Genomic DNA, 24,216 nt, shown 5'->3' on the forward strand with positions numbered 1-24,216 from the left:
TGGCCTCGGAACACGGAGACCGAAAGGTCGAGCGTGAATCATATAGTAGATATGATCAACATAGCGATGTTCACCAATGAAACTACTCCATCTCACGTGATGATCGGACATGATTTAGTTGATTTGGATCACGTAATCACTTAGAAGATTAGAGGGATGTCTATCTAAGTGGGAGTTCTTAAGTAATATGATTAATTGAACCTAAATTTATCATGAACTTAGTACCTGATAGTATCTTGGTTGTTTATGTATGATTGTAGATAGATGGCCCGTGCTGTTGTTCTGTTGAATTTTAATGCGTTCCTTGAGAAAGCAAAGTTGAAAGATGATGGTAGCAATTACACGGACTGGGTCCGTAACTTGAGGATTATCCACACTACTGCACAGAAGAATTACGTCCTGGAAGCACCGCTGGGTGCCAGGCCTGCTGCTGGAGCAACACCAGATGTTATGAATGTCTGGCAGAGCAAAGCTGATGACTACTCGATAGTTCAGTGTGCCATGCTTTACGGCTTAGAATCGAGACTTCAATGACGTTTTGAACATCATGGAGCATATGAGATGTTCCAGGAGTTGAAGTTAATATTTCAAGCAAATGCCCGGATTGAGAGATATGAAGTCTCCAATAAGTTCTATAGCTGCAAGATGGAGGAGAACAGTTCTGTCAGTGAGCATATACTCAAAATGTTTGGGTATAATAATCACTTGATTCAATTGGGAGTTAATCTTCCAGATGATTGCGTCATTGACAAAATTCTCCAATCACTGCCACCAAGCTACAAGAGCTTCGTGATGAACTATAATATGCAAGGGATGAATAAGACTATTCCTGAGCTCTTCGCAATGCTGAAAGCTGCAGAGGTAGAAATCAAGAAGGAGCATCAAGTGTTGATGGTCAACAAGACCACTAGTTTCAAGAAAAAGGGCAAAGGGAAGAATAAGGGGAACTTCAAAAAGAACAGCAAGCAAGTTGCTACTCAAGAGAAGAAACCCAAACCTGGACCTAAGCCTGAAACTGAGTGCTTCTACTGCAAGCAGACTGGTCACTGGAAGCGGAATTGCCCCAAGTATTTGGCGGATAAGAAGGATGGCAAGGTGAACAAAGGTATATGTGATATACATGTTATTGATGTGTACCTTACTAATGCTCGCAGTAGCACCTGGGTATTTGATACTGGTTCTGTTGCTAATATCTTCAACTCGAAACAGGGACTACGGATTAAGCGAAGATTGGCTAAGGACGAGGTGACGATGCGCGTGGGAAATGGTTCCAAAGTCGATGTGATCGCAGTCGGCACGCTACCTCTACATCTACCTTCGGGATTAGTATTAGACCTAAATAATTGTTATTTGGTGCCAGCGTTAAGCATGAACATTATATCTGGATCTTGTTTGATGCGAGATGGTTATTCATTTAAATCAGAGAATAATGGTTGTTCTATTTACATGAGTAATATCTTTTATGGTCATGCACCCTTGAAGAGTGGTCTATTCTTATTAAATCTCGATAGTAGTGACACACATATTCATAGTGTTGAAGCCAAAAGATGCAGAGTTGATAATGATAGTGCAACTTATTTGTGGCACTGCCATTTGGGTCATATCGGTATAAAGCGCATGAAGAAACTCCATACTGATGGGATTTTGGAACCACTTGATTATGAATCACTTGGTACTTGCGAACTGTGCCTTATGGGTAAGATGACAAAAACACCGTTCTCCGGTACTATGGAGAGACCAACAGATTTGTTGGAAATCATACATACAGATGTATGTGGTCCAATGAATGTTGAGGCTCGTGGCGGATATCGTTATTTTCTCACCTTCACAGATGACTTAAGCAGATATGGGTATATCTACTTAATGAAACATAAGTCTGAAACGTTTGAAAAGTTCAAAGAATTTCAGAGTGAAGTTGAAAATCATCGTAACAAGAAAATAAAATTCCTACGATCTGATCATGGAGGAGAATATTTGAGTTACGAGTTTGGTGTACATTTGAAACAATGTGGAATAGTTTCGCAACTCATGCCACCCGGAACACCACAGCGTAATGGTGTGCCCGAACGTCGTAATCGTACTTTACTAGATATGGTGCGATCTATGATGTCTCTTACTGATTTACCACTATCGTTTTGGGGATATGCTCTAGAGACGGCCGCATTCACGTTAAATAGGGCACCATCAAAATCCGTTGAGACGACGCCTTATGAACTGTGGTTTGGCAAGAAACCAAAGTTGTCATTTCTGAAAGTTTGGGGCTGTGATGCTTATGTGAAAAAGCTTCAACCTGATAAGCTCAAACCCAAATCGGAGAAATGTGTCTTCATAGGATATCCAAAGGAAACTATTGGATACACCTTCTATCACAGATCTGAAGGCAAGACTTTTTTTGCTAAATTCGGAAACTTTCTGGAGAAGGAGTTTCTCTCGAAAGAAGTGAGTGGGAGGAAAGTAGAACTTGACGAGGTAACAGTACCTGCTCCCTTATTGGAAAGTAGTACATCACAGAAACCTGTTTCTGTGACACCTACACCAATTAGTGAGGAAGCTAATGATAATGATCATGAAACTTCATAACAAGATACTACTGAACCTCGTAGATCAACCAGAGTAAGATCCGCGCCAGAGTGGTACGGTAATCCTGTTCTGGAAGTCATGCTACTAGATCATGATGAACCTACAAACTATGAAGAAGCGATGGTGAGCCCAGATTCCGCAAAATGGCTTGAAGTCATGAATTCTGAGATGGGATCCATGTATGAGAACAAAGTATGGACTTTGGTTGACTTGCCCAATGATCGGCAAGCAATTGAGAATAAATGGATCTTCAAGAAGACTGACGCTGACGGTAATATTACTGTCTACAAAGCTCGACTTGTTGCAAAAGGTTTTCGGCAAGTTCAAGGGATTGACTACGATGAGGCCTTGTCACCCGTAGCGATGCTTAAGTTTGTCCGAAACATGTTAGCAATTGCCGCATTTTATGATTATGAAATTTGGCAAATGGATGTCAAAAATGCATTCCTGAATGGATTTTTACAAGAAGAGTTGTATATGATGCAGCCAGAAGGTTTTGTCGATCCAAAGGGAGCTAACAAAGTGTGCAAGCTCTAGCGATCCATTTATGGACTGGTGCAAGCCTCTCGGAGTTGAAATAAACGCTTTGATAGTGTGATCAAAGCATTTGGTTTTGTACAGACTTTTGGAGAAGCCTGTATTTACAAGAAAGTGAGTGGGAGCTCTGTAGCATTTCTGATATTATATGTAGATGACATATTGCTAATCGGAAATGATATATAATTTCTGGATAGCATAAAAGGATACTTGAATAAGAGTTTTTCAATGAAAGACCTCGGTGAAGCTGCTTACATATTGGGCATTAAGATCTATAGAGATAGATCAAGACGCTTAATTGGACTTTCACAAAGCACATACCTTGACAAAGTTTTGAAGAAGTTCAAAATGGATCAAGCAAAGAAAGGATTCTTGCCTGTGTTACAAGGTGTGAAATTGAGTAAGACTCAATCCCCGAAAAATGCAGAAGATAGAGAGAAAATGAAAGATGTTCCCTATGCTTCAGCCATAGGCTCTATCATGTATGCAATGCTGTGTACCAGACCTGATGTGTGTCTTGCTGTAAGTCTAGCAGGGAGGTACCAAAGTAATCCAGGAGTGGATCACTGGACAACGGTCAAGAACATCCTGAAATACCTGAAAAGGACTAAGGATATGTTTCTCATATATGGAGGTGACAAAGAGCTCATCGTAAATGGTTACGTTGATGCAAGCTTTGACACTGATCCGGACGATTCTAAATCGTAAACCGGATACGTGTTTACATTAAACGGTGGAGCTGTCAGTTGGTGCAGTTCTAAACAAAGCGTTGTGGCAGGATCTACATGTGAAGCGGAGTACATAGTTGCTTCGGAAGCAGCAAACGAAGGAGTCTGGATGAAGGAGTTCATATCCGATCTAGGTGTCATACCTAGTGCATCAGGTCCAATGAAAATCTTTTGTGACAATACTGGTGCAATTGCCCTGGCAAAGGAATCCAGATTTCACAAGAGAACCAAGCACATAAAAAGACGCTTCAATTCCATCCGGGATCTAGTCCAGGTGGGAGACATAGAGATTTGCAAGATACATACGGATCTGAATATAGCAGACCCGTTGACTAAGCCTCTTCCACGAGCAAAACATGATCAGCACCAAAGCTCCATGGGTGTTAGAATCATTACTGTGTAATCTAGATTATTGACTCTAGTGCAAGTGGGAGACTGAAGGAAATATGCCCTAGAGGCAATAATAATGTTATTATTTTATTTCCTTATATCATGATAAATGTTTATTATTCATGCTAGAATTGTATTATCCGAAAACATAATACTTGTGTGAATACATAGACAAACCAAACGTCACTAGTATGCCTCTACTTGACTAGCTCGTTAATCGAATATGGTTATGTTTCCTAACCATAGACATGTGTTGCCATTTGATTAATGGGATCACATCATTAGGAGAATGATGTGATTGACATGACCCATTCCATTAGCTTAGCACCCGATCGTTTAGTATGTTGCTATTGCTTTCTTCATGACTTATACATGTTCCTATGACTATGAGATTATGCAACTCCCGTTTACTGGAGGAACAGTTTGTGTGCTACCAAACGTCACAACGTAACTGGGTGATTATAAAGGAGCTCTACAGGTGTCTCCAAAGGTAAATGTTGGGTTGGCATATTTCGAGATTAGGATTTGTCACTCCGATTGTCGGAGAGGTATCTCTGGGCCCTCTCGGTAATGCACATCACATAAGCCTTGCAAGCATTAAAACTAATGAGTTAGTTGTGAGATGATGTATTATGAAACGAGTAAAGAGACTTGTCGATAACGAGATTGAACTAGTTATTGAGATACTGATGATCGAATCTCGGGCAAGTAACATACCGATGACAAAGGGAACAATGTATGTTGTTATGCGGTCTGACCGATAAAGATCTTCGTAGAATATATAGGAGCCAATATGAGCATCCAGGTTCCGCTATTGGTTATTGACCGGAGACGTGTCTCGGTCATGTTTACATTGTTCTCGAACCCGTAGGGTCCGCACGCTTAAAGTTTCGATGATAGTTATATTATGAGTTTATGTATTTTGATGTACCGAAGTTTGTTCAGAGTCCTGGATGTGATCACGGACATGACGAGGAGTCTCGAAATGGTCGAGACATAAAGATTGATATATTGGAAGCCTATATTTGGATATCGGAAGTGTTCCGGGTGAAATCGGGATGTTACCGGAGTACCGGGAGGTTACCGGAACCCCCCGGGAGGTATATGGGCCTTAGTGGGCTTTAGTGGAAGAGAGGAGAGGTGGCCAGGGATGGGCCACGCACCCTCCCCCTAGTCCGAATAGGACAAGGAGAGGGGGGCGGCGCCCCCCTTCCTTCTCTCTCACCTCTTCCCCCTTCCCGAATCCTCTTCCAACTAGGAAAGGGGGAATCCTACTCCCGGTGGGAGTAGGACTCCTCCTGGCGCGCCCTCCTCCTAGCCGACCGCACCTCCCCCTTGTTCCTTTATATACGGAGGTAGGGGGAACCCCTAGACACACAAGTTGATCCACGTGATCATATTCTTAGCCGTGTGCGGTGCCCCCTTCCACCATAATCCTCGATAATATTGTAGCGGTGCTTAGGTGAAGCTCTGTGACGGTAGAACATCAAGATCGTCACCACGCCGTCGTGCTGACGGAACTCTTCCCCGACACTTTGCTGGATCGGAGTCCGGGGATCGTCATCGAGCTGAACGTGTGCTAAAACTCGGAGGTGCCGTAGTTTGGGTGCTTGATCGGTCGGGCCGTGAAGACGTACGACTACATCAACCGCGTTGTGCTATCGCTTCCGCTGTCGGTCTACAAGGGTACGTAGATCACACTCTCCCCTCTCGTTGCTATGCATCACCATGATCTTGCGTGTGCGTAGGAAAGTTTTTGAAATTACTACGTTCACCAACACCGTTGCCGCAGCTCGGGGTCCCCTTTCTCTTGCGGAGCTCTAGGAATGTGGCACCCCGGCTCAGAGCGACCGGTTTGCCATGCATTGCCAGCCCAGAGGCCATGTCTTCTGGCAACACACAACATCTTGGTACAGAAAAACAACCTCTTTATTGATACTAGCAGAACAGAGTTTACATTACAACAGCTGTCAAGGCCAAGCGGCACACCCGGTGCGGCTGAACAATATGTACATTATTTAGTGAACATAAAGGGGCCTCGATCCGAACAACTATGTGGCAGCGGAATAACATCATGGCGGAAGCTCCGTATCACAAGGACACTGATGTGGACACGATCTAGACTCGAACATCGCTCCTCTCCAACGATACTTTCCTGAAATCTGGCATGACACGCCAGGTTAGTACATTAAATGTACTTGCAAGCTCACAACAGGCATAATCATAATGGCAAACAATATCATGATATTTAAGCAATTATTAATAATGCAATAGTATATGTCAACATGTTGTGATCATGCTCGAACATCCCTCGGGACAGCTTACCAACTATGATCATCCCTGGATCACAAACAAACCACCAACGTGGTCTTTCACAAGAACAACGCGTGATCCTTACGGCGATCACAACCACGACCATCAACTGGTCCCAAATGCCTCGATGGTCTTTCTGCCATCCATCACCAATGCAAAGTTCATAGCTTAGGGTGCAATTTTTATTAAACGTTGACTCATGGTGGGACCTACTATGAGGTGTCCATGACCATGGACTCGGCTATCGATAGATTATACACTCTATAGAGGTAGCACACTGTACCCACACCATGGAACCCATGGCCTCGCACTCCCATTCGGGTGGACCAACGGCATTCCGACAAAACCCTTCCATTGCCACGGCACTCTCCCGGCCACTCCGACCCACTCCCCAACGGGCTGGTCCTGGGTGGCCCGTGTCTACCAAAGACACCCTGACCACCGTCGTAGTCAAAACAATCCCACTCGGGGACACGGTACCATAATCTCATCAACGAGCACACAAGATTATGCCTGCTTACCGGGCCAGGGCAAGCACGACATAACCTTCCCTAGTTGGAGGCACCGACCAAAGGCCATGTCAACGGACCGAATCAAGGCCTTCCCAAAAAGGCAAATGTGGTTGCACTGGGAAAGAAACTCGATTCAGCGGCACCATGACCCAGTCAACGGTATATTCATGTTGAGTTATATTCAGGTTCAACTTCAAAATGAAAATGACCGTTGTCATAGCATGCCATGAAATGCAAAAGTACACATGCATCACATAATAATAAAAATGACCGAGGTCATCCATATACACACCAAGCATAAACATCAACAACTCATACCACTTTACTGCTCAAAATGACTGACAACTTAACCAAAATATTTTGCAACAAGTTTTATTAATTTCTCACGTAAGAAAGTAACTCCGATAAATTTCTCATATGCTTGACAAAAGATTTCACTATCAACAACTCTTAATTTCTTTATCAACTAAGTTGAGTTCAAGCATTCTGTAAGACAAGTAAAATGATTAAACAAGTATTTAACAGAATATTTTCTAGCAAATTTTATCAATTTATGTAGGCAAGAACAAAGCTTTAAATAATTTCTAAAATGCATAACAAAATCATTTCTAATATCACCACAAATAAACCTTAACTTGCCTTACCCACTAAACTAGTTTCAATCATTCTGTAAATCAAGCATAACAACTAACCAATATTTAACAGAATACAAATAACACAATAATTATTTAAATGCATGGATTAATCATTTCATTCAAGTAAGAAAATCACAAATATTGGAATGGCACCATGAAGATGTTCCTGTGGCTTGCCTTAGTGCAGATGAGGTTCACAAGCCTTCTGGTGATCCTCAAGACAAGCCTCACCCTCTGAAAATAAATTTAAACACAAAAAGAAAATATCAAGAACACTTATGAAAATCACCAGAAATTCTAAACAGCTCAGAAAAATCTCATCTTTGGTGAGCTGCTAGATTTATTTTCAAAGAACACAATGCAAAAAGAATCAATTCATTTGAACTTATGGTTGAAGAGTTATAACTGTTTGAAGTTCTTTGGAATATAAATGATTCCGAATTTAAATAAACAGCTGAGGGGGGTGACGTCGAAGGCGTAAAACCTCAGGGCGCCAACACTCATACTGCTTTCAGGTGGGGAAGGGGGAGAAAGAAACAGAGAAGGCCGCGGCTTCGTCGGAGCTCTCGCCGGCGATGAGGGCTTCTTGGCCCAAACGAGAGGGAGGGATTTATAGAGGGGATGATGGCGCACCTGCCCGTACCCTTAGCGTGGCTAGGGGTGGTCGGATGGCGTCGGAAACAAGCTCGCAAGCGGATGCAGAACGTGGAGGTTGCCAGAGTTGAAGAAGACAGCAAACGGAGGCCACTCCAGGGGCTCCAAGCGGGCGAGACGGCCTCACCGAAGAGAGGCGGAAGCCCTGGAAGGGTTGCCCTGGCCTGGGAGAGGCTAGAGCTTCCGCGACGACCAAAGGGGATCGCCGGCGAGCTCGAGCTCGGGGACGGCGGCCCGAGGCCTTCCCGGCCGGGCTACGGCTTCCTACGCAGTCATGGAGTGTGTGGGAGTGTTGGATGGTGCTCGAGGAGGCTGGGGGTGGCCCTATTTATTGGCGAGCGGCGAGGGGGCTTCGGGCTCCGCCGGTGGACACCTGTCCACGGCGCCCAGTGACGAGCGGCGTCAGTGAGAGGGGGAGAAGGCGACGGAGGTCACGCGGCAACTATGGGCGAACGGAGACGAGCACAGGATCGAGAGAATGGCGACGAGCACAGTGCGCTCCGCACTGTAGGGTAGGCTGGACCTTGGCCGTGCTCGCTACGGCGAGCTCCAACGTCGGCAAGCGTCAGAGGGAGGTTAAGGGCTTGGAGACGAAGATGGTGGCATGGTTTGGCATGCTCGGGCAGGTGAGGGAAGCGAGCACGCGCGAACAGAGTGCTCGGCGACGGTCAGAGCGCGTCGACACGCATGCCAACACCCTTGGACGAACGTGGTCACCGCGTGAACTATGACATCAAGCCGACCTAAGAACAAACTTGATGTCTAGCATGATGTTTGTGGTAGTTTTGAGTGTTACCACGAATTGGTTTGGATCCAGGTGCAGTAGAGAGGTTTTTACAGGCCAAGTAAACTTCTGATCAGTAACTTTGAACAGTTACTGTGGTCAAACAGCTGGGAGATTGAGGCTGTGCTTTGGAGGCTAGTTATAAGTTACTAAGGTAAAGATGCACAAGAAAGTTCAGGTCAAATGGAGCAAGTAAAATGGTAGTTGCTGTAGAAACCACCATTTCTGTCCAGAACAGGAAATATTTTCTGTAGCAAAAATATTCCAAAAAGTGATGAAATACTTTTGCTCAGGAAGGTGCCCTAGGGTTCACAGAATATTTGTGAATTATCTCAGATTTTTCTGAGCCATAAAAATTAGGGTTGCTTTGAAGCAAACAGATCTGGCTAGGGTTTCTGAGAGAAAATAAATATTTTTCATTTAAGAAAAAATATTCCAATGATTATTTTGGGGTGGATCAGAAGTGAAATGGTGATTTAGGAGGGAAGTGAAGCACTTGGGTGAAAGCCAATGATGCCCAAGGGTTTAAGTCCTTATGAAAAGATTCAAGAACTCCAAGTTTCAGAAAATTTTCAAATGAAAATCAAGCAAATTAGAGAGGGCAAAAACCAGGTTGTCACAGCGATGTCCACGCACAGCCGGCCGAATAGCTGGCCATGGAGGCTGACATGAGGTGCGGCTGGAGAAGTGCTCGGGGCGGCAGCCTTAGAAGCGCCGGGCTGAGGAAAACTGTCCGACTCTGCCTCGCAGTGACTTGCCGAGGCCTCAGGAGCCCCGGCCGCGAGAGACGCGATCTACATCGCCTCTTCAACCGTAAACCCAGGGCAAAAGTCATGAGGCCCCAAGGTCAACGCTTCGGGAGGCTTGGGCGGCATCGGCATCTTGGCACCTACACCATCGGCTCCTAGCGGTGTATGCCCCCTGCAGCAACACTAGGGGCGAGCTTGGCGCCAGCGTCAAGGAAAGGAACCACGACGATGTGGTTCTCGCAGGGCCCCATGAGGCCAGCTGGGTGCAACCCCCACTCGTCGAAGGAGGGCATCTGCTCCGTGAAGGTCATCTTGTTCGAGCAGCGGTACAAAACACAACTCTTCCTCGGCAAGTCATTCGGCAACGGGACGCCCGTCAGGACCGCAAGTACTGTTCATCGCGCCTCATGGGGGAGCTTGGATTCCTGGAGTCTCATGTGGTCCTGGCTGCTGAGCAAGGCCCACATTGGCCGGGAGTGTCGCTGAAGCGGGGCAATTCGGCGCCGGACGTACTCCCTCACCACCATAGGCGCAGTCACGCCAAGGTCTTTGAGCCATCTCAATCTGAGCTGGACGGGGACAAGGCATGGATTAGCGACCCTCTGGTGGCGCCAACCGGAGTTAGGAATGGCGGGCTCTGACGAAGGGGAGAGCAGGGGCTGAGCACTCCCGCGTCAACAAACACCCACCGTGTCTGGAACCCGCTCGCGGATAGTGGAAGCTCGAAGTTGATCCCGTCACCGGCCGTCGCCTCCATGGCCTGAAAGCTCAGGCATCCGGAGCTCTGTCACGGATCAATCAGGTGCAGCGAGAAGAAGTGGCGCAGAAGAGCCACAGAGGGAGCAATGCCTACCATGGCCTCGCAAACGAAGGCGAAGACGGCAAGTAGAGTCATGGATTAGGGATCAAGGTGCGACATGTGGATCTGATAATGGGAAAGCACTGCGTTGAGGAAGGCGTAGAAAGGAGGGACCAAGCTGGCCCAAAGGGCGTCAATGAAGAAGGGGACCTCAGTGGCCGTCCGGTCAATGCGAGCATGGGAAGCAGGCCAAGCCACAATCTCTCCCCACTCGTTGAAGCTATATGCGAGCATGGGACGCACCTTGCCCATGGCCTCATTGTTGAGCACCCGCCATCGGCCTACTATGGGCTCGGCGTCCAGGGGCGCACTAGCCGGAGAAAGAGGATTCTTCCCCTTATCCGCTTGCGTCGGTGCCATGGCGATGGGGCGAGCGGAGCTAAGGTCAGATTGGAAAGAGGAGCAGAGTCTGGGGGAAGCAGAGGAATTGGAGGAGAATGGTGCAAGCGATGGAAGAATAACCGTCTAGACCACGGTGGCCGTTTAGCCAGGCAGGTATCAAGGCAGCGTGGGGAAGTGGAGACGCCCACGTCCAATCAACCGCCACGCATCAACCGAGGCCATAGGCTATTGGGGCCCGCGGTGCTCCACAATTGACCCTTGGCTTCGCCTCAAAGCCAAGCCCGAGCGCACCTTGGGGCTACTGTCGGCGTTCTGGGAACGGGGGTCCCCAGACTTGCCTGCCTGCGGCCCACGGCGTGGCTTTGCTAGTAGTCCTGTACGGCCCATCTTCATCAACAAGGAATCAAGACCCTCGTGAGGGGCCAAGCCTCACGAGGAGGACGACACAAGACCTCCTCAGGAGCGGCCTCACCAGGCTGGCTGGTGAGGGGTGGCAAGTTCAAGGCCGGGCAAACCTCGCAAGGTTCTCGTGACGTAAGCCATGATGATCGAGACCAGGTGGGCGCCAGGCGGGCGCCAGCTCGCGCAGCGTCCTTGTTTCCTCTTTGGTGCTAAGGGGGTAGGCGCGGGCGTGGAGTACCGAGGCATCAAGAAAAGGTTGGCATATTGGTGCAACGAGACCAAGACCGGAAGGACAGCAAGACGGAGGTCACCGTGGAGCCCAAGACGGTGTCACCCCCATAGCCTTTGGCAGGCGAAGACTACTTTTGTCAGGATAGCTTGTACTAGCTGTCCCCTTTCAAATTGGCCGTTGTTTGCTCCCTTCCCACTCAATATTTGGAGAGAGGACTAGGGCATCTATAATAGAACTAGCCACCACCGTAGCTAGAGGGGCAGAAGACAAGACAAGGGCAGGCAAAGAACACAAAGAGGAGATGGGTCAAGACCAAAACCCTAGGTCGCATCCTCACACACACAAGAACACCTCAACCTCAGGAGGCTGTTCTTCCCCTTGTACTGTTCATCCTCAGCCCAAGAGGCAATCCACAACCACACTGGAGTAGGGTATTACACCACAATGGTGGCCCGACCCAGTATAAATCTTGTGTCCTTTTGTTGCGAGTTCGTCGAGTTAGTTCGTGAGATCTAGGCTAAGTTAGGACGCGGCTCGATAGGGGGGTAGATCTTTGCACGCACACCAGTGTTCGAACCTTAAGGGTTTTGCTGGAACCCGTGATCCGACAGCCAGAGCGATGCGGGTGTTCGTGAGCCGCGCCTCAGCTTCCGTCCGCGTCCGCCCCACCACTCGCCCGCACTAGTACGGGCCGTTCGGCCCCCGATGAGCCGATCGCCGTGATCGTCTTCTTCTTGGGAGCCATGGCGATGAAGAACTGCTAAACTAACTGCTAGACTGGATTCTCACAACTGTGCACCCCTACCTGGCGCGCCAGAGATGTCGATGGGAATCGACACCTATGGGGTCACTAGGATCCCTTCTACGGTTCGCGGGCGCAGGGTTGTGCGAAGAGCGGGTCTGGTGGTCAGCACACAAATCATTTACACAGGTTCGGGCCGCGGAGATGCGTAAAACCCTAGTCCTACTTTGATGTGTATTTAGATGTTCTTGTGTTCTTGAACTAGCTACAATGGCTCCCTAGTCCAAAAGATCCGAATCCCTCTCCGGTACGCCTCGGGCCTCCTTTTATAGACAAAAAGGGGTCGCCGTAGTGGCACACAGGAGGTGGAAAGGTGTACAGGGGCTGAGTATATCCCCTGGCACTGCCGGACAAACACATTTAATGTGCTACCGATGTGCCCCTCTTGCTTTATTGGTGACGGCAAAGAAGCTCGTCCCAGCTGTCGTCACCTCGCCTAGCTTCGACGCGTGTCCAAGCTGACGAGGTGTTCTAACGCCACGTTGGCTGGCAGCTGGGCTGGCACGGTGGTGGAGCCTTCATGAAGATCTACATGCCACCACGTAGGTTCTTGCTGAGTTGGTGTAGAGGCCGCGCGCCACCACGTAGATGCCTACCCAGCTGGTCGAGCTGGCAGCTGTATGGGAGCGGCGGTGGAGGCTTTGGCATGCGCGGGCCTGGTTGTGGCCCCGCGGCCGTCCTCGGCAAGGGTGTTGGTTCAATATCCGGCGTATCTCGTAGTAGGGGTCCTAAGCTAGGCGTCTTGGAGTGATGGTAACATGGACATGGATTTTACCCAGGTTCGGGCCCTCTTGATGGAGGTAAAACCCTACGTCCTGCTTTTGATTGTATTCATATGGGGATAGTACAGAGTACATGTGTCTATCACGAGATAGTAATAATGAATATTAGATGTCCTATTGACTAGCCTAGCCTCGATTTATATAACACACCGGAGGCCTAGGCTTTAGGAGAGTCCTCGTCTTGTGCGCCAAGTCTTATGGAGTCTTCCTTGTATGCGGCAGGGGCTGTCCGAACTGGCCCATGAATGAGCCGCCATGGGGGTCCTCGGCCTAATCCAGCTGGTCGGCGGATAACGTGGTGGGTACCCCCTAGTCCAGGACACTATCAGTTGCCCCCTGAACCGGTCTTCAAGTTGGGGTTGCTCCTCGATTCTTCTGAACTGTTCTTCATCATCAGTCGTCGGTCCTAAAAACGGGTTCAACAAATCTTCTCATCTTTAATCTTGAGGATCGCCGAAGTGAATCCGAAGAGTTTAGACGTCGGGTACCCGAGGGGCCCCTTTAAGTCTTCGTCCTTTAACAATGCCTTATTAGTTTTACGCAACACCTCGGGTTTGAAGTTGTTCCCATGCGGCGGCGTCCTCTTGCGTCCGATCTCCAACGCGGGACTGCATTCGAGGTATCCTTTGTTGGAGATATGCCCTAGAGACAATCATGTATGATGATATTTCCTATGTGTTTATGAATAATGATAGTCCTTGGGCATTATCAATGATGTGTATCAGGTTGTACGTGACTTGTTTGTGGTACTATGCATTGTATGATGAATGTCCTAAAAGGTCCCTAGTCGAAAGGGTTGTGTGGATGCGCCGCCAACTAGACTAGCATATGGCATGGTCGATGGCTTGGTCTCACTAGCCATGGAGCATTGGATGCTAACTGGATAATATGGGCTTTCAAGGATCTGGCCGGATTCGGCGTAGTCGGATCTGAGTCGAGATAAGGTCCGAGTCGGACAGACCCAACTATGAGACGCAGTGATATGTCATCTGTGAGTCTCGAGTACAACATATGTTCTATGTCCTAAGACCTGAGTTGACGCATGTACTCGGGATGGTGATAGACTTGCTTTGGGCCGACCAAATGCTACTCCATAACTGGGTAGTTATAAAGGTAGGTTTTGGGTTTGTCCAGAACCATGCTGCGAGACATGGTCGAGCAAGATGGGATTTGCCCCTCCGATCAGGAGAGATATATTCCAGGCCCCTCGTGTGATCTGACCAGGATAAGCATGGCCATGCGACAAGGATTATGAGATAATATGGCTTGTGGTCGGCATCACTGGGACCGGAAAGAGGTCGGGCTAGCACAAGGATGACAGACTCGCCTTGAGCCCGACAACATATATCGTGTGGCAAAAGCAACGGAAGTATGATGTACAGGTTCGCCTAACCAGCTTCATAGTCTATTTGGTGTTCGGCATGCCTTGCTAGAGGCCGCTACCAACTATGTAGTTCGGAGGTGATCCGAACTGTGATCAAGCCGGCTTGAACCTAAGGGGTCGCGCGCTTAAGGGAAGGAACCTATGAGGTCGGATCCGAGGACACTGGTCGGATGTGACCCGAGCTGTATTTGGCTTCTGGCTGAGTAGACTTATGGGCTTTAGGGTCCGTGCGAGGCCCAAGTGTTGAGCCCGCGACGGACGCCTATATAAAGTGGAGGTGCCGCACACTCACGCGATTGATCGCTTCAGTACTGACACAAGGGTTTGCATGTGTTGCAAATAGACACCTCCACTCGCCGCCGATTGTGTGACCGGACCTAGCAGTCCGTTGCATGACGTTCCTCCTGCACGCGCGGATACCATTATAGGCAGTGCAGTTGCGTCGCTCCGGCGAACCTGTACGTGGGAACCGGCTACCGGCTGTACGAGGGAGATCGGACAAGGAGGAGACGATCCACGCGGACGCGCTGCCCCAACTCTTCTTTCGCTGCACGGCACTGCGCGTCTAGTGGTAACGAACTGCTATCCATCTCCCGCAGCATGTTCTAGGTTGTTCTGCGGGTAGGAAAATTTTAATTTGCAGTCGACGCACCCTACCATAGAACCCAACATCCATTGTAGACGGGCACCAACGTCGGACCGCTTCCGAGCTCCAACGCCGGAATGTATCCGAGATCCAACGTCGGACTGTACCCGAAGAGTATTGCTATAGCCGAGCTCCAACGCCGAACTATATCCGAGCTCCAACGCCGGACTATATCCGAGCTCCAACGCCGGACTGTATCCAAGGTCCAATGCCGGACTATATCCGAGGTGTCATAAATCACCTTGGTTCAAAAAAGTTGAAGCAGTTTAGCCAAGCTTAATGCCAGAAATGCCCTCTATGGAGCCAGCCACTAGCATCCGAGCTTTATGTCGGACTGCTTCCAAGGTGGTGCACCACGCCGACTGCGGGCCGATTTTTTTTGTCAATATTTTTGATTGGTGCATTTTATTCTCTGCCGAGATATATAGCCAGTAGCCCTCAAGGTGTGTATCGGTCTAAAACCCGAGATGCACCTGAAGGATGACATAAGACCGCTGATCCCAGTAGCCCCTGAGACTCGGGTTGATTTTCAAAATTGGCCTGAGGATCAACTCCTAACTCGGCAGAATACTTTGTGACACAAAAAGAGGTGTGCACAGTCCTCGAGACTCAGGTTGGGTGTAGCGACCAACCTGAGGATCATAATCTCCTCGGAAACTATATTGCACTTAAATTTTCTGCATTGGATTGCCAATGCAGTAGCCCCCTGAGAATTGGGTTGGGCAACATGGACGACCCTAGGATCGTACCTCCTCGGGAACTAGTTCATCTATCATGTATGTTTTGATAATACCGAGGTGGGATTCGGCAGAAAAGATGCCAAACTGTAGTTTTAGAAAAGAGTTTCTCGCCGAACACCTCAACCAAGAGAATGTCCTGCTTCCTGATAGGAAAACATAAAATAGGTGAAAAGATGTTATGATCTCAAAGGCCAAAAACATGCATAAAAAACTTTACGTCTAGATTGAATCAAGTTGTCTTGGTGCCAATAAGAAATTGGTCTTAAAATTGCACTTTCGTCATGCTTTGACATGACAAATCCGATCCCTAGACTTCAAGTGCGTCAGCCTTCGTCTTCAACCTCCCTATCCCGAAACCGGAGTGTTTCTGGAGCTAGTTTAGCGAACTAAATGCGAGCTGCTTTAGAGAGAAACTAGGATACCCGGCTATTGATCATACACCTGAGTCGATAAAGGAGTGGTAGAAAAAGATTTTGCAACGACTAAGAAGAAAACATCTATTATAAAACTGCTCATATTAATTTAAGAGCCCCCAAGTGACTTGGGTAAAAGAATTTTATGTATAATGATTGCATGTACTGAAGTACTTATATAATATATGTGTTCACCCGAACTTTAAACGTGTCTTAACCGACCGTCGGCTTCTCCCTCTTCGGTCAAGGCCAAAAAGTGTTATGTACTCCACCTGTCGAGAGTATCGACGATGTTTTCGATAACCAGGCAATCAGGCCATGCTACCTCCTGAGCACTGCGTTGGATTTCCGCGAAGAGGAGAGGATGATGCAACAAAGTAGCTTAAGGTTTTCCCTCAGTTTTTGAGAACCAAGGTATCAATCCAGTAGGAGGCTACGCATGAGTCCCTCGTACCTACACAAAAACAATAACTCAACGCAACCAACGCTCTTAGGGGTTGTCAATCCCTTCACGGTCACTTACGAAAGTGAGATCTGATAGAGATGATAAATAATATTTTTTGTATAGAGATGCAAAGTGAAAAGTAAAAGGCAAAGTAAAAAAGCAAAGCAATAATAAAGTGATGGAGATTGATATGATGAGAAAGAGACCCGAGGGGCATAGGTTTCACTAGTGGCTTCTCTCAAGAGCATAAGTATTCTATGGTGGGTGAACAAATTACTATTGAGCAATTGACATAATTGAGCATAGTTATGAGCATATCTAGGTATGATCATGTATATAGGCATCACGCCTGAGACAAGTAGACCGACTCCTGCCTGCATCTACTACTATTACTCCACTCATCGACTGATATCCAGCATGCATCTAGAGTATTAAGTTAAAAATAGAGTAACGCCTTAAGCAAGATGACATGATGTAGAGGGATAGTTTCATGCAATATGATAAAAAAACCATCTTGTTATCCTCGATGGCAACAATACAATAGGTGCCTTGCTTCCCCTTCTGTCACTGGGAAAGGACACCGCAGGATCAAACCCAAAGCTAAGCACTTCTCGCATGGCAAGAAAACCCAATCTAGTAGGCCAAACCAAACTGATAATTCGAAGAGACTTGCAAAGATAACCAATCATACATAATAGAATTCATAGAAGATTCAAATATTATTCATAGATAGACTGGATCATAAACCCACAATTCATCGGTCTCAACAAAGACACCGCAAAAAGAAGATTACATTGAATAGATCTCCATGAGAGAGGGGGAGAACATTGTATTGAGATCCAAAAAGAGAGAAGAAGCCATCTAGATACTAACTATGGACCCGTCGGTCTGAAGTAAACTACTCACACTTCATCAGATGGGCTTGGATGATGATGTAGAATCCCTCCATGATCGATGCCCCCTTCGGTGGAGCTCCGGAACAGGCCCTAAGATCGGATCTCGTGGATACAAAAAGTTGCGACGGTGGAATTAGGTTTTTGGCTCCGTATCTGATTGTTTGGGGGTACGTGGATATATATAGGAGGAAGAAGTACGTCGGTGGAGCAACAGGGGGCCCACGAGGGTGGAGGGCGCGCCTGGGGGCAGGCGCGCCCCCTACCTCGTGGCCTCCTGTTAATTGGCTTGACGTAGGGTCCAAGTCTCCTGAGTTGTATTCGGTGAGAAAATCACGTTCCCGAAGGTTTCATTCCGTTTGGACTCCGTTTGATATTCCTTTTCTTCGAAACCCTAAAACAGGCAAAAAACAACAATTCTGGGCTGGACCTCCGGTTAATAGGTAGGTCCCAAAAATAATATAAAAGTGGATAATAAAGCCCAATAATGTCCAAAACAGTAGATAATATAGCATGGAGCAATCAAAAATTATACATACGTTGGAGACATATCAGGCCATAAGGCTATAACAGACAAAGCTCGCTCAGAGAACTTATGCTATATTACTGACGTAGTGTAAGAAGCATCTTCGAACAAAATAGTACCTCCACCGATACCTATTTGTACTCATGAGTTCCGTTGTGTGTCGACCATGATTGAAAACAATAAGAGCACTAGCTTTCGGCTTCACCCAGTCTGAGGTTCGAGCTCGGATGACCCGATTGTGACAATCGCAGAGGTGCTTCCTTTACTCCCTATCCAGACAATCCAGAACGTAGGGGTAAACACAGGAGCAAGGCAACCCAGCTTGTGGAACACTTGAGTCATCATGGTGCATATTGTGGCATAATACAAAAATAAGGAAGGAAGCCATACAAGTATAATCACATGCAAGAGGAAAGGCTTCATAAAGGAAGCCCCCAAGTAATCGGGGTATTTGAATTTATTTGTAACAAACAAGGTTTTGACCAAGAAAGTTTTTCGCAAACAACTTTTTGTCAAAAAAGTATAATGCTTGGTTGAACCGAACAAAATTTAAAATTGGAAGTTTTTGAGCATGAAAGTGACTCAGCTAGTTAATGTGCTCGGTGGTGATGACGCGATCCGGGCTTGTGGCGGACGAAGACGCCCATTGATCTCTGACAGATCAGACATAGTTCATAGTCCTTGGTATGGTCGAGGTCCCAGACCCAAGCCCGAGGTGTTCGAGCAAGGAGCTCGGTACTCCGAAGTAGTGACACGGCTCAGCCGATGTGGTAAGGCGAAGCCCCCAATCGAGCCGAGCTAGTGGAGTAGGTCAGCAAGGTGATTGCGTGACACAGTCGAAGTTGATTACCTGCACACATAAAATTGTGCAACCCCAAAAGTAATAACAAAGAAATATAATGATTAAAAAAATCTTCCACAATTCAAGTGAAGTAAATAATTATAGAAATATGGCTTGAGTGTCAAGGTCATTCCGGCGGAGTGGCGGCACCGATATGCCGGCATAGGGACGCGCGCCGAAGTGATCTCACAACTTGGTCGACAACGACGTCGGTTCGCCGAAGAGGCGGCACGACGTCCGCGAGGTCGGTTATCTGTACACATGAAGTAGCACGAACCGAATAATAATGATAGTAATAAATTAGAAAGTTTCCTTTCATAAATAATTTTGGCAAAGAGAAAATAAAAGAAATATGGCCGGGGCACCGATGATGTGACGGGGCAGGTCGATCTGGTGATACTGAAGCTCAAGAGTTGACTGATGCGACGAGAAGGTTGACATGGCAGTCGGACCAATTAGGTCATGATGCATCCGAATTGGTGCCGATTGGGGCGATGGCGTCGGATTGCCGAGGTAGCGGCATAGCACAACCGCCATTAATTTCCGTGTCGCGCATGAGGTGTCCGTCGGTCGGCGCACAGAAAACCAGACTGATGGGAAGACAGTCAAGTCGAGCAGCGCAGAGGAGATTCCTTAATCATGAGTGGCACCTCAAATCAAGCTGTGTTCAAACCTCACAAAATCGTAAACAAATAGTACCATGCATGCCTTTAAGTATGTACTACCTGGAAAACAAAATATACTTATTTAAAGTAGTCTATGCCTTTAAATAAGGAAGAAAGAGAGAAAGAAGACAAGGAATCTTCCTTATTATCTTCCAGTGCACATAGCAATTTTGGAGAGAGGGAAGTCAGTAAATAATCTGTCCATGTGAAGCAGATTTGATGCCCTTGTTGGCTGCCGAACATAGCAATGTTTCTTTGGAACTCCACGCACGACACCTTTTCTTGAATCAAAGCGGAGCAGCCGGCTGTAACGCGTATGTATGGATTGCGCACTAGAGATCGGGCTGTGCGGCGATGCGAGAAACAAGAATACCCTTGATCCGGACTGATTTGGCGTTTGGGAGTAACGTAGAGAGGACAACGCCTCTGTTTCCTTAAATCATCGTGTAATACGCGTTGGCAAATACTAGGCGTTAGTAGTACGTAGTGCACGATCTATATATTCGATAGAAGCAATGGCCGACCAGCCGCAGATTTAGTACTTGTTTTATAGAAAAAGCAGAAGGAAGTAATCGAGGCTTCCCTGATGCGTGATTGGTCGGAGCCGAATTGAGTATGGCTGTAGCCTGCAGGACTTGTGGGCAGCGATAGTCAACACCGCTAGGACATGGCGTCGCAGTGGAGCAGGCCCTGCCTGCTACTCCGATTGAAGTTTCATGTCAGTCGCCGCTTTTGCGAGACAATAGCCAGGGATCGGCCTGCGCCCACACGCAATCTGATAACTTGATGGCAGCAGCAGGTAGATTGACTTCAACCTACTCGCTCCTGCAAACAGAACAACACGAAAGATAAGAGGGAACAAACCAAAAAAAATTAATTACGCCGAACAGGTTAAAAACTAAGAGGACAACACCAAGTTCAACGTTGGTTCAAGATCCCATCGCACCGCGAAGACACCCAGCGGGCTCTCAATGAAAGTACCAATGTCGGTTCAATATCCGGCACATCTCATAGTAGGGGTCCTAAACTAGGCATCTTGGAGCGATGATAACATGGACACGGATTTTACCCAGGTTCGGACCCTCTTGATGGAGGTAAAACCCTACATCCTGCTTTTGATTGTATTCATATGGGGATAGTACAGAGTACATGTATCTACCACGAGATGGTAATAATGAATATTAGATGTCCTATTGACTAGCCTGGCCTCGGTTTATATAACACACCAGAGGCCTAGGGTTTAGGAGAGTCCCCGTCTTGTGCACCAAGTCTTGTGGAGTCTTGTATGCGGCAGGGGCTATCCGAACTGGCCCATGAATGAGCCGCCATGGGGGTCCTCGGCCTGATCCAGCTGGTTGAGGGACGACGTGGTGGGTACCCCCTAGTCCAAGACACCATCAAAGGGTCTTGCCGAGGGCCCGGCTAGGGTCTCGCTGTGGCCCCGCGGTCATCCCCGGCAAGGGTCTTGCCAGGGTCTTGTGGATATCCCTGGCAAAGATCTCGCCAAGGGTCATCATCTTCTGGTTTCCATCTAAACTCGTGTGTCTATGATCTCTACAAAGATTTGCATGCCACCACGGAGGTGCCTCCCGAGCCTTGGTTCCAATATGGCGTGGGAAACCCTCGGGCTCAAGGGTGGCGCGCTCTGCTGGCTTCAGGTAAGTTGCCCCAGCAAGGATCTTGCCGATGTTGCGGAAGCCACCCCGGCAAGAGTCTTGCCGGGGGAATCCACCTCGCCCTCTTGCTCTCTTTGCGTCTCTGGTATTGGCGTTGCTCTGGTCATCTAGTGCTCCGGCATCCCTCCTCTTCCCTGCTTAGCATGGCCGTGGGCGCGGCTCTGACTGCCCGTGCACAAGTAAAGGGGTGTAAAAGGAGAGCCCCTACTTTTGTACACCGACATAAGGAAATATAAATAACAACTTTATTATTGCCTCTAGGACATGTTTACTTCACCCACGCCCACAACTCCTTTGTGTTCTATTTGTGTATATAACATCTACGCATAGAGCTGGCTCTGATAATACTGTTGGGGAACGCGGTATTTCAAAAAAAATCCTATGATCACGCAAGATCTATCTAGGAGATGCATAGCAACAAGAGGGGAGAGTGTGTCTACGTACCCTCGTAGACCGAAAGCGGAAGCGTTAAGTAACGCGGTTGATGTAGTCGAACATTTTCGCAATCCAACTGATCAAGTACCGAACGCACGTCACCTCCGCGATCTGCACACGTTCAGCTCGATGACATCCCTCGAACTCTAGATCTAGCTGAGGCCGAGGGAGACTTTCGTCAGCACGATGGTGTCTTGACAGTGATGATGAAGTTACCGACGCAGGGCTTCGTCTAAGCACTACGACAATATGACCAAGGTGGAAATCTGTGGAGGGGGGCACCGCACACGGCTAAGAGATCAACTTGGGTGTTCTAGGGGTTCCCCCTCCCCCGTATATAAAGGAGTGGAGGAGGTGGCCGGCTGGCCTCCTATGGTGCGCCCTAGGGGGGAATCCTACTCCTACTAGGAGTAGGATCCTCCCTTTCCTAGTCCAACTAGGAGGGGGAGGAAGGGAAGAGGGAGAGAAAGGAAAGGGGGGCCGGCCCCCGTCCCAATTAGGATTGGGCTTGGGGGGCCGTGCCCCACCTCTTGTCCGCTTCCTCCTCTCTTCCACTGAAGCCCATGTAGGCCCATTAAGCCTCCGGGGGTTCCGGTAACCCCCCGATACTCTGGAAAATGCCCGAACTAATCTGAAACATTTCCGGTGTCCAAACATAACCTTCCAATATATCAATCTTCATGTCTCAACCATTTCGAGACTCCTCGTCATGTCCGTGATCACATCCTGGACTCCGAAAAACCTCCGGTACATCAAATCACATAACTCACAATACATATCGTCATCGAACATTAAGCGTGCAGATCCTACGGGTTCGAGAACAATGTATACATGACCGAGACTCATCTCTGGTCAATAACCAATAGCGAAACCTAGATGCTCATATTGGTTCCTACATATTCTACGAAGATCTTTATCGGTCAAACTGCATAACAAAATACGTTGTTCCCTTTGTCATCGGTATGTTACATGCCCGAGATTCGATCATCGGTATCCTCATACCTAGTTCAATCTCGTTACCGGCAAGTATCTTTACTCGCTCCGTAATGCATCATCTTGTAACTAACTCTTTAGTCACATTGCTTGCAAGGCTTATAGTGATGAGCATCACCGAGAGGGCCCAGAGATACCTCTACAACAACCGGAGTGACAAATCCTAATCTCGATCTATGCCAACTCAACAAGCACCATCGGGGACACCTGTGATAAGGCACAAGTATAGGGGGTCAATTGTAGCCTCTTTCGATAAGTAAGAGTGTTGAACCCAATGAGGAGCTAAAGGTAGAAGAAATATTCCCTCAAGTTCTATCGACCACCGATACAACTCTACGCACGCTTGATGTTCACTTTACCTAGAACAAGTATGAAACTAGAAGTACTTTGTAGGTGTTGTTGGATAGGTTTGCAAGATAATAAAGATTACATAAATAAAAAATAGGGGCTGTTTAGATAAAGACACAACTAAATTAGTTTTAGTAGAGAGCTTGTTGTTACGAGAAAGTTATTTGTCCCTAGGCAATCGATAACTAGACCGGTAATGATTATTGCAATTTTACCTGAGGGAGAGGCATAAGCTAACATACTTTCTCTACTTGGATCATATGCACTTATGATTGGAACTCTAGCAAGCATCCGCAACTACTAAAGATCATTAAGGTGAAACCCAACCATAGCATTAAAGCATCAAGTCCTCTTTATCCCATACGCAACAACCCCCTTACTCGGGTTTGTGTTTCAGTCACTCACGCAACCCACTATAAGCGAATCAAGAACGTATTGCAACACAGAGAGCACCATAGGACAGCACCAATAATAAAACATGCAACTCAAACCAATCTTGATCATCAAATAACCCATAGGACAAAACGGATCTACTCAAACATCATAGGATAGCCATACATCATTGGGAAATAATATATAGTGTTGAGCACCATGTTTAAGTAGAGATTACAGCGGGTAAGAGAGAGGTTACACCACTGCATAGAGGGGGGAAGAGTTGGTGATGATGGCGGTGAAGTTGTTGGTGAAGATTGCGGTGATGATGATGGCCCACGGTGGCACTCCGGTGCCACCGGAAGCGAGGGGGAGAGGGGCCCCCATCTTATTCTTCTTCCTTGACCTCCTCCCTAGATGTGAGAAGGGTTTCCCCTCTGGTCCTTGGTCTCCATGGCATGGGAGGGGCGAGAGCCCCTCCCTGATTGGATCTGTCTCTCTTCGTTTCTGCGTTCTGTTCTGCTGCCCTTTCACCATT

The sequence above is a fragment of the Triticum dicoccoides genome, chromosome 5A (genome assembly GCF_002162155.2).
Source record: "Triticum dicoccoides isolate Atlit2015 ecotype Zavitan chromosome 5A, WEW_v2.0, whole genome shotgun sequence".
In the NCBI taxonomy this organism is placed as follows: Eukaryota; Viridiplantae; Streptophyta; class Magnoliopsida; order Poales; family Poaceae; genus Triticum; species Triticum dicoccoides.